Below are 10809 nucleotides of genomic sequence, written 5' to 3' on the forward strand. Positions count from 1 at the left end.
TTGAGATTTTTTATATGAAAATGCCAAACTTTACACATCTATGGAAAAGTGTGATCAAATCTCATGTATTTTGGCAGTATGTTTTGTGGTCTTTTATGTGATAATGCCAAAGTATGATACATTCTCATAGACTTTGGCACTCTGTTTCTATGATTTTTATGTGACAAAGCCAAACTATATACATCTTTTTTCACTTTATTTTGAATTCTTCTAATTTTTCAAACTTTAGAGTTTGGCATTTTTCACACATATTTTCTGGCAAAGTCTCTTTATTATGCCATTTTGTCACAACTTTGTCTTTATATGTATTTAAAAAAAATTCTTACACATGAATAGCCATCAGTAAATTTAGAGCTTTTGCAAACTTCTAACTTTGTGCCTCTATATTTGCAAATGTAAAGACTCCATGTAATGAATCTTTGATATTCGGGGGAATTATGGAATATGAGAATCAAGAATTTTGATAGCTACGACTTACCTCTATTATTGGTCAAGGCGAAATCCTAGAAAAATACTGATTTTGAAAAATGAATTAGGCTATCTTTGGATCGATTGAGCCTTTCTATTACCTACCAAATGAAAATTATCTTTAGTGTCCAAACTTTAAGCCTTAATCATTTTTTCCTTTATTCAAACCTCATAACCCAAATTCAAAATAAAAGAAAAGAAAATTACATCCTTCGTACAAACTCCATTTTGTATATAAAAAAAAAAGATGTATTTTTTTCCCCTTTCGTTACTTTTCTGGACGTAGTAAAGACTATTTGAAGATAGTGATTTATGAATAGAGTATGATGAAAAATTAATTTGGGTGTCTTCTTTTTTGAAAAGAAAAAAAGAAAAAAAATCCAACAAAGTTACTGAAACAAATCCAAAAAGAAAAAAGAAGAAGAATATATGTGTATTTTATTTTTTTTGCAATAAAATGAGGGTGTAGAATTGCAAACCTTATAATTACTCTCACCATCTTGAAATATCAAGCCTGGAAAAAGTTAAGTCACTCTGAAATATCCTTGTATCCTACCAGCCCATATCCTAACATTACAAGCCAATAAAAGTCCTAAAAAATTCTGAATTCAGCATTGATATATATTAGTGGAGATTGACAAGAAAGGCAAGCATATGGTTTATTGTAAATAATTGGTTTTGATATTCTTAATTTTTTTGAAAGTCGAAGAATTCTAGCACTGAGATTTGCAGAGTAAAAATGGAGGTATAAACACAGCAAGTTTTTGAAGGTTCAAAAAAAATTTGAAAAGTCAAGTAAAAAAAAAGTTCATAATTTTATTGAGAAGTTACGAACATTGTAAGGAAAAAAATTGATGACTTGATCTTCTAAATTCTATCCTCGAGGACGAGTAAAAGTTTAAGTATGGGAGAATATAAGTGCATTTTACCTGATCTTAACCACATTATTTCTCTCATAAAAATATATAAATTATCATATTTCCTCCATATTCTTAACTTTATTCTGCATGAATAATTATAGAAGAATTGTTGTGCACAGCTGTCGCGCCCCCTTTTTCCCTCCGCAGAATCGGGTTCATGATATTTTGGCATGGGACAACTCATTCCTTTTGGGAAAGGGGTTTGTATTTTTGAAGAGTCGCCACCTAACGATTTTAAGGTGTGTTAAGTCACCTATAAGGTTCACTTCTACATTTGTTTGATAACCAGAGATAGGGTAAGTGCTTGAAATTATCCTAAGGGGAAGGTGTTAGGCACCCCTTAGGATCCACTAGTGTGGTTCCCGGCCAGATAGTTTTTGTAAATTTGTGCAATTAGCAAATAAACAAGTAGAGCTCAAATAATAGGGGATTTAAATACACAAGTGTTTGAAAACGATTAATGAAAGTAAGGTTTTGAAAAGAGTTACAATCTAAGCATGTTTATGAATGTAAAGGAGGTGTCCTAGGTTTGTTTGTAATATGGATCACATCAAAGCAATTCCCGGTATGACACTCCTCAAAAGAGGGTCTACACGTGGTATTAGAGCATCGGTCATCATATCCATATCTACCCTTTCCCACTCCATGAAGGTAATTAGAGCGAAGGTTGGTCTCGACCCCTATTGTATGTTGTTACCCGTCCCCTCCTATCAGTCCCGGAGGAATTTAGGACTCATATCTATAAGAAGGAGGTTCTAGGCAGATCCTCAGGTTTAAAGGCAAAATACTAAAGCGACATACAAAACAGGTAGGACTGCATTTAAAAGGGGAAAACACAGAAACAAGTAGAAGGCTCAGATATACCTCCCCAAATAATGCACATAGACAGCATGACTTATACACAATTAAAGTCTGAATTTAAAATCCTAAAGCAGGGTGTTTAAGTGATAACATCATAACCAGATTTATTACATGACTCAGAAAAGAAGTCTGAATCAGGTTTGCCTACTGATTTTGAATAGTTGATAATTAAACAAAGGCAGTTCTAGTTTTATTTAAGTTATTACTTAAGGCTTGCCTAGGCGTAAAGCAATAAGCAGTAGTTATTCCGAGGATTGAAGGGATTAGGGTTAATTTGGGTGGTGGCGGCTAGGGTTAGCTTTAGGTTTCAGAGAGAGTTGGAGAGGAGAGGGGATTCAAGGGCGGCGGATTGTAAGAATGAGAGGGTTTGGGGGGTCGTTTGGGATTAATTATGGTAAGGGTAAACGGTGGTCGTTGATCACTGTGATCAACGGCCAGGATTGAAAGGTTTGGGGCGCGGGTTATAAAATTGGGTTTGGGCTTGGGTCCGGTGGGTTTTAATTGGGCTGGGAATTGCGGTCTTGATTTGGCTATAATTAAAAGCCAAATTTAGCTATAATTTAAATAGTTATTTTTTTCCTATTTAAATTATAAAAAATAGTAAATAGTTTCTGAAAACTAATTTAAAGGGATAAAATGATTTATACTACATAATTAACAATTTAAAAATACAGGATCCAATTTTATGCGTATAAAACACAATTAAACCTTAAAAAAGGCTAATATTGCAATTATGTGCAATTTAGCTTTAAAAATACTAAATATAATTGTAAAAATTACCTTAGCCAGATTTTGGCAAAAACATAGAAATTCAATAGGTGAATTATCAAAATATTAATTTTGGAAATAATTATTGGGGATTTTATGGATAAAAGGGGAGAAAATAAATCAATTTAAAACCCTATGGAAAAATAATAAAACCCTTGGACATGCTTATATATGTATACATATGCTATTTTGAAGGTTTTTTGCATATTGAAAAATATATAGGGAAAAATTGGGTATCAACAGCAGCATGAAAAAAAGGAAAAAGAATAAAGAAAAATAAATATTCAAGAAATATACAACAAAGAAGTGTGCAATCGAGCTACGATTCATTACTACCGTGACAATGCACCAAGTCTCGATTTTTCATGATGAAATCGACAAAATCTAAACTTAGAATGATGAATTCTCGTATCTGCAAATGCAAAATCTAGATTTGCCATGGAAATCTAACACCAAATCGAGAAGTCATCATGAAACTTTCTTATATAAAAAGATGTTGCCCGATTAGAGGAGAGCATCGCAATAGAGAGAAAGCTTAGTGTCACGACCCCAAATACTCTGGTCGTGATGGCGCCTATCACAGTACTAGGCAAGCCAAACCAACCCTAACCACATCGAATTCCTTTAATAAAACATTGAATTCCTTTAATAAAATCATTTTCTAAAAGCAATTAAGTCTCAAAGCTTTCATAAGTAAAATAAAAATCAACGGAAATATGTGGAAAACAGTATAAAATACACTAACACAACCCGAATCCGTTGTCACTAGTCATGAGCCTCTAAATACAATCAAAACACTGTCTAGATAGTACAATATGAGTCTGAAATACAAAACACTAAGATAGGAAGGAGGAAGGCAGGGTAGCAAATGTCGTGCAGCTACCTTGCGATCCCCGGTGAAACTCTGAGAATGCTGGAAGCTCTCACTCTGATGCTCGGGCACCTGGATCTGCACACAAGGTGCAGGGAGTAACGTGAGTACGCCAACTCAGTAAGTAACTAAAGTAAATAAAGTCTGAGTGCAGTGACGAGCAATTAAAAAACATATAAGAGTTTTCAACAGAAATATCAAGTCAAAAGAAGAGTTCAATAGCCAGTTATCTCGTAAAACTTCAGTTTCAATTAAAATACTTTGAAATCATTTATTCAATATTTTTCAACAGAGGCTCAATATAAAAGAAGAGTGAAAGAAACAAAAGTCATAAACAAGCCCCTCGAGCGAGGTATCACTCATAAGTATAGCCTCTCGGGTAAGCCTCTCAGTCACTCGTGACTCAGTTCTCGTCAGTCAGTACTCACACTCAGCACTTCGGCTCAATAGATATCTCATAATAATAATAATAATAATAATAATAATAATAATCGTAGCGACGTGCAGCCCGATCCATAGTTTATAGTCGACTACGCTCACTGAGGGTGTACAGACTTCGGAGGGGCTCCTACAGCCCAAGCATCATATCGATGCGGCGCGCAGCCCAATCCAATATAAATCGTTGCGGCGTGCAGCCTGATCCATACGTATATCGTTGTGGCATGCAGCCCGATCCATATATATAATATCGTTGCGGCGCGCAGCCCAATCCATAACATATTTATATATAATCCTCACCATTAGGTCCTCAACCTCTCTCAGTCATTAACCTCACGTCCATTCGGGCATATAAGGGAAACTCAGCCCAAACAATTTTCATATAGTAAGAAATAGAGTGATGAAATCGGTTTTAAAAAAATAACATGTAAAACATGACTGAGGATATGCTTTCAAATCAAACAGAGTGAGGAAAGTAGTAAAAATACACCTAAGGATCTAAACAGGCCGGCACAAGGCCCCAAACACAGCGTACAGCCCAACATATTGTATTAATCTCTAAAATACAGGATTTCATAAGATTTCAAATCAAATACGCGGCTTAATAGTCCCTACGGGATGGACCAAGTCACAAATCTCTACCAGTGCACTCCCACACGCTCGTCACCTAGCATGTGCACCACCTCATTTGTCAAAACAATACGAAATACCGGGGTTTCATACTCTCAGGTCCAGATTTACAATGGTTACTTACCTCAAACCAGATAAAATACTACTCCACAACGCCCTTGCCTCTCAAATCTTCCTCAACTTGCATTGAATCTATCCAAAATCAAAATCATAACATCAATATATGCTAAGAGAACGAAGCCCATACGAAAATAATTAAATTATATCAAAAATCCCGAAATTGGTCCAACCCGACCGCCGGGCCCACGTCTCAAAATTTGATAAAAGTCACATCAATAGAATCCTTATCCTCCCACGAGTCCATATATACCAAGAACATCAAAATCCGACAACAAACGACCCCTCAAATTCCTAATCAAAGGTCTCCAATTTCAAACCCTAAACCCCCAATTTTTCACCCCTAATCTCTTAAATTCCATGCTTAAACAAGGAAAAATCATCATAGAATCGAGTTTTAGATCCAAGAAACTCACCTCAATGAAAACCCTCTTGATCCCCTTTTTAAAATCGCCCACAAGCTCCAATCTCGAATAAAAATGGTGAAGACCAACTTAAATTTCGCGAAGGCCATTATGTTCTGCCCCAGTAATACCGCATCTGCAGTCAAAATTCTCGCGCATGCGGACTCGCACCTGCAGTCCCAGGTGATCACCTGCAGAAATCACTTGTCCGCCCCTCCCTCGCACCTGCACTCAAACACCCACACCTGTGCTATCGCGGGTGCGCCCAAATCTCTGTATCTGCGGCTCTAGTCCTTTTCCACTTTGGCTGCATCTGCGACGCCTTATCTGCTTCTGCGAGCCCGCACCTACGGTCCCCAACCCGCAGGTGCAGTTATGATAGGAACTTCATCATCTGACACATGCTCAAACTCAACTCCAATCTTTCTGACAACCTTCCGAAATCATCCCGAGGCCCCCGGGACCTCAACTAAAAGTACAAACAAGTCACATACCACTATTCAAACTTGTACCAACCCCCGAGACACTCAAAACAACGCCGGAACATCAAATCACCCTCGGATTCAAGCCTAAGGATTTAAAAACTTCCGAATTCCGCTTTCAATCAAAAAGTCTATCAAACCTCGTCCGAATGACCTAAAATTTTGCACACACGTCCCAAATGACACAATGGACCTACTTCAATTCCCAGAATTCCATTCCAACCCCTATATCAAAATTTCCGCTATCAACCGGAAAATGCCAAAATTCTAATTTTGCCAAATCAAGCCTAAATCTACTTCGGACCTCCAAAACTCATTCCGATCACGCTCCTAAGTCCCAAATCACCTCCCGAAACTATCCGAACCGTCAGAATTCACATCCGCTCCCTTTTTCACATAAGTTAATATTCAGTTGACTCTTCCAGCTTAAGCTTACTCAAAAGAGACTAAGTGTCTCATTCCTTTCCAAAACCTCTCCGAACCTGAACCAACCAACCCGATATCACATAGTACAGCTGAACAAGACAATAAGAAGCAAAAACGGAGCGGTAACTCATGAAACGACCGGTCAGGTCGTTACACTTAGAGCTAGAAGTCTGAATCCAAATTCTTAATAAGCTTCTCTATTTTATTTCTTTCACTAGTATCGAGTTATCTTTTCTTTTAAATCATAATAGTGGTTTAGTTGTTGTTTCTAAATAAATTCCAGTGTAGGAAATTACTCTAGTTCCTGCTTTTAATTAAATAGGGGGAATTATTCTTCTTGAATATTTCTTTCTATTTTCTTATTTAATGGACAAGAATATTTCTATTGTTAGTACTAGTTCCAGTATGAAGTAACTTTTCTTGTGTTGGGAGAAAGACAGATCTTAATATTTCTATATAATAGTAGATATTATTCCTCAAATTCACATGCTTGAGCTAGAATTTATTTAACTTTTATCTGCTTTTACAGTTAGACGTTATTTAATTTATTAACATCTATCTATCTTGTACTACATATTAACTGTTTATTAATTCTATAATCGAGAGAGGCGGAAAAAATAATATAGTTAAGTATAGTATTGATAAATGTTAATATTTATTCAGTAATATCTATCTCTTTTATGTTATAATTAATTTTACACTTATTTGTAATCGAGAGAGGCGAATGGTGTAATAATCAGTTATAACAAGTAGGGTAACCGAAAGGGACTTACTATCAAGAGCATGTTTTAGTTCAATCATATATTTTTGGTTATTTAGTATTACTATTTTGAAGATTAATTTGTATAATCGAGAGTAGTGCAATTAATTATTCAACTTGAGTAATAATATATATATTTGTAATCGTGAGAGGCATTTATACATTTTTGAGAAATAGAAATTAAAGAATAATAATTCTATTATATAATAGAAATATTAAGTGAAGTCAAGATCCCAACACCTTTTATTATATTTGTAAAAAATAAAATATTTTCTACTATTCTATTCATGCATTTTTAGCTAGTTAATTTACAACTCAACTCTTTCTGATTTTCTCAAATAGTAATTAAAACAAGAAACGTTTGTAGAATAGATAAACCAATCTCTGTGGGTTCGACATCTTTCTGTACTATAATTTGATAGAGTACGAGTTTAATTTATACACACGCCAGACATTCGTCGATCACTAAATAGCAAAAATTACATGGTAGGTGTTAGACCGTTGACAAAGTTGATCAGCAAATGGCGCAGCAGTGGAAAGGATTTGGCATGATGGCCTTGTCATTGGCCTATGTGCGAGGCAATCAACATGCAAGACAATGTCGGCATGGTTAATGGCAACAAACTGCTGCAAGGCTAAGGTGTGACGGACTACACTATTGTTGCAAGGCTAAGGTGTGACGAACTACACTAAAACACGAGTGGGACAAGTTCTTGAAGGGGCAAGGCGGGCTAGATGGAAGCTTGACAAGGTAATGCGGGAAAGACCTAAGCACTAAGACAAGGCGGCTTAGTGCCAAGACAGTGGCATTGGCAACACAGTGTTGTGTTGGCTTAGGTGAGCGGACTGGCACCTAAGTAATTTTTGGGAAAACGACTTAGAAAGGGAAATGGCATCATGGCTTGGTGACTTGATGCTAATATCAGCTATGGCATTAGCAAAGGGCATACTTGATCAAGTAGGGGCGACTTGACATAAACAAGTGGTTGTGGCAGCGGTAGTGTATGCGGCTAAGTCAATGGCGACAAGCGGTGGCTATGACATTGGGGTGGAGCAGTGTTAAAGGGAAAGGCTAGGCGCAAACCAGCCTTGGGCGTGCAGCAGCTGGCCAAAAACAGGCACATGCAGTGCACATGGAGCGGTTACAAAGTGTGCTGGGCACATGCTGTGCAGTTGGGCGGTTACAAGTGCCTTGTCCAAGAGTAGCTGATCATGGAGCTAAGTTGATGCATGTTTTTAAGCATGTTAGAGCATGACATGAAGGTTTTTGATCATGGGTGATCATGGCCTATCAGTTGGGGGTGTCAACTGAAAAGGGCTGACTACACTATAAATATGTGTGCTAGAAGCCCCTAAATCCGTCTAAGTACCTAGGGAGGGAAAATAGGCAAGATGTAGGCATAGGGTTGTCTATGTCAAGGCTTGATCATGGAAAATTATGTGCCATTGCCTTGCCAAAATTAGTGGGCAGCAGGAAATGTCTTAGGCAGGGGCTTTTATAAGGCAAATGGTGCAAGAGCCGCCAATTTTGTGAGTTGGTGTCTGCCAAGGGTGGTAGCACCTTGCCATACTCGAGATTTTTCTTTGTAATTCATTTATTATAAAACGTTGGGAAAGGGTTACCGTAATTCTGTGTGTGCCTTTATATATCTTATCTTGCCTTGAAATTATTCTAACTGTTAAACCTCGAAAGTGAAGCTGAGCTAAGTAGGGACTTCACTGCCGCACAGCGGGCAGGTTTTCGGCAAACAGAAAATGCCCCTATGACAACTGGTATTAGAGCTAGGTTCGGGACGAGGGCGATATGGTCATGGACAAGACGGCAAGACAAAGGATCAGTGTGCTTGTTCGTGGAAGGGACTGTCCGTGCTTAGAAAATTCATGAAAGGCAAGCAAGGCAGTATGCAAAATTTCGAGTTCATGGGTGCTAAAATCAGTGGTAGGTTCTTTCAAAATCAAGTCAGTTGCATGCTAGATTTGCTATGGGAAGAACGGACAGGAAAAGCAAATGAGAAAAACGTTTCACTTGAGGGCAAGGACAACGTAATTCTTACAAGGATGCTAAACTTGTGATGTTTTTGCAAATGGAGAGCATGTGTTGGGATTATTCGACGAGGGCGTCGAATTCAACTGGTTGGGGTGGTTTGTTAGACCCTTGACAAAGCTGATCAGCAAATGGTGTGGCAGTGTCAAGGATTTGGCATGATAGCCTTGCCATTGGCCTATCTGCGGGGCAATCAACATGGAAGACAATGCGGGCATTGTTAATGGCAAAAAACTATTACAAGGCTAAAGTGTGACGGACTACACTACTGTTGCAAGGCTAAGGTGTGACGGACTACACTAAAACACGAGTGGGGCTATGTTCAAGCAAAGGCCAAGTTCATGAAGGGGCAAGGCTGGTTGGATGAAAGCTTGACAAAGTAATACGGGAAAGACCTAGGCGCTAAGACAAGGCGGCCTAGTGCCAAGGCAGTGGCAGTGGCAACACGGTGTTGCATTGGCTTAGCTGAGCGGGCTGACACCTAAGTAATTTGTGGGCAAATGACTTAGCAAGGGAAATTGCATCATGGTTTGGTGACTTGATGCTAATATCAATTGTGTCATTGGCAAAGGGCACACTTGATCAAGTAGGGGCGACTTGACATGAACAAGTGGTTGTGATAGCGTGTGTATGTGCGACTAAGTCATGGGTGACAAGATGTGGCTATGACATTGGGGCGAAGAAGTGTAAAAGGGCAAGGCTGGGCGCAATGCCATCCTTGGGCGTGCAGCAGCTGGCCAAAAACATGCACATGTAGTGAACATGGAGCGGTTACAAAGTGTGTTGGGCACATGTTGTGCAATTGGGCGGTTACAACTGCCTTGTCCAAGAGTAGCTGATCATGGTGTTAAGTTAATGCATGTTTTTAAGCGTGTTAGATCATGACATGCAGGTTTTTGATCACGGCCGATCAGTTGGGGGTGTCAACTGAAATAGAAAAACTGAAAAGGGCTGACTACACTATAAATATGTGTGCTAGCAGCCCCTAAATTCGTCTAAGTACCTAGGGAGGGAAAATAGGCAAGATGTAGGCATAGGGTTGTCTATGTCAAGGCTTGGGCATGGCAAATTATGTGTCATTGCCTTGCCAAAATCAGTGGGCAGCACGAAATGTCTTAGGCATGGGCTTTTATAAGGCAGATTGTGCAAAAGTCAGCAATTTTGTGAGTTGGTGTCTGCCAAGGGTGGCACCACCTTGCCAAAATCGAGATTTTCTTTTGTAATTCATTTATTATAAAAGGTTCAAAAAGGGTTCCCGTAATTCTACGTATGCCTTCATATATCTTATATTGCGTTGAAACTATTCTAAGTGTTAAACCTCGAAAGCGAAAGAAATCAGATGAAGGCTGAGCCAAGTAGGGACTTGAATGCCGCATAGCGGGAAGCTTTTCGGCGGATAGAAAATGCCCCTGTGACAACTGATATCAGAGCCAGGTTCAGAATGAGGGAGAGACATCCATGGACAAGACGGCAAGACAAAAGGTCAGTGTGCTTGTTCGTGGAAGGGACTGTCCATGCTTAGAAAATTCAGGAAAGGGAAGCAAGGCAGTATGCAAAATTTCGAGTTCATGAGTGCTAAAATCAGCGATGGATTATTTTAAGTCAAGCCAGTTGCATGCT

The sequence above is a fragment of the Nicotiana tabacum genome, chromosome 3, assembly GCF_000715075.1.
Source record: "Nicotiana tabacum cultivar K326 chromosome 3, ASM71507v2, whole genome shotgun sequence".
Lineage (NCBI taxonomy): Eukaryota > Viridiplantae > Streptophyta > Magnoliopsida > Solanales > Solanaceae > Nicotiana > Nicotiana tabacum.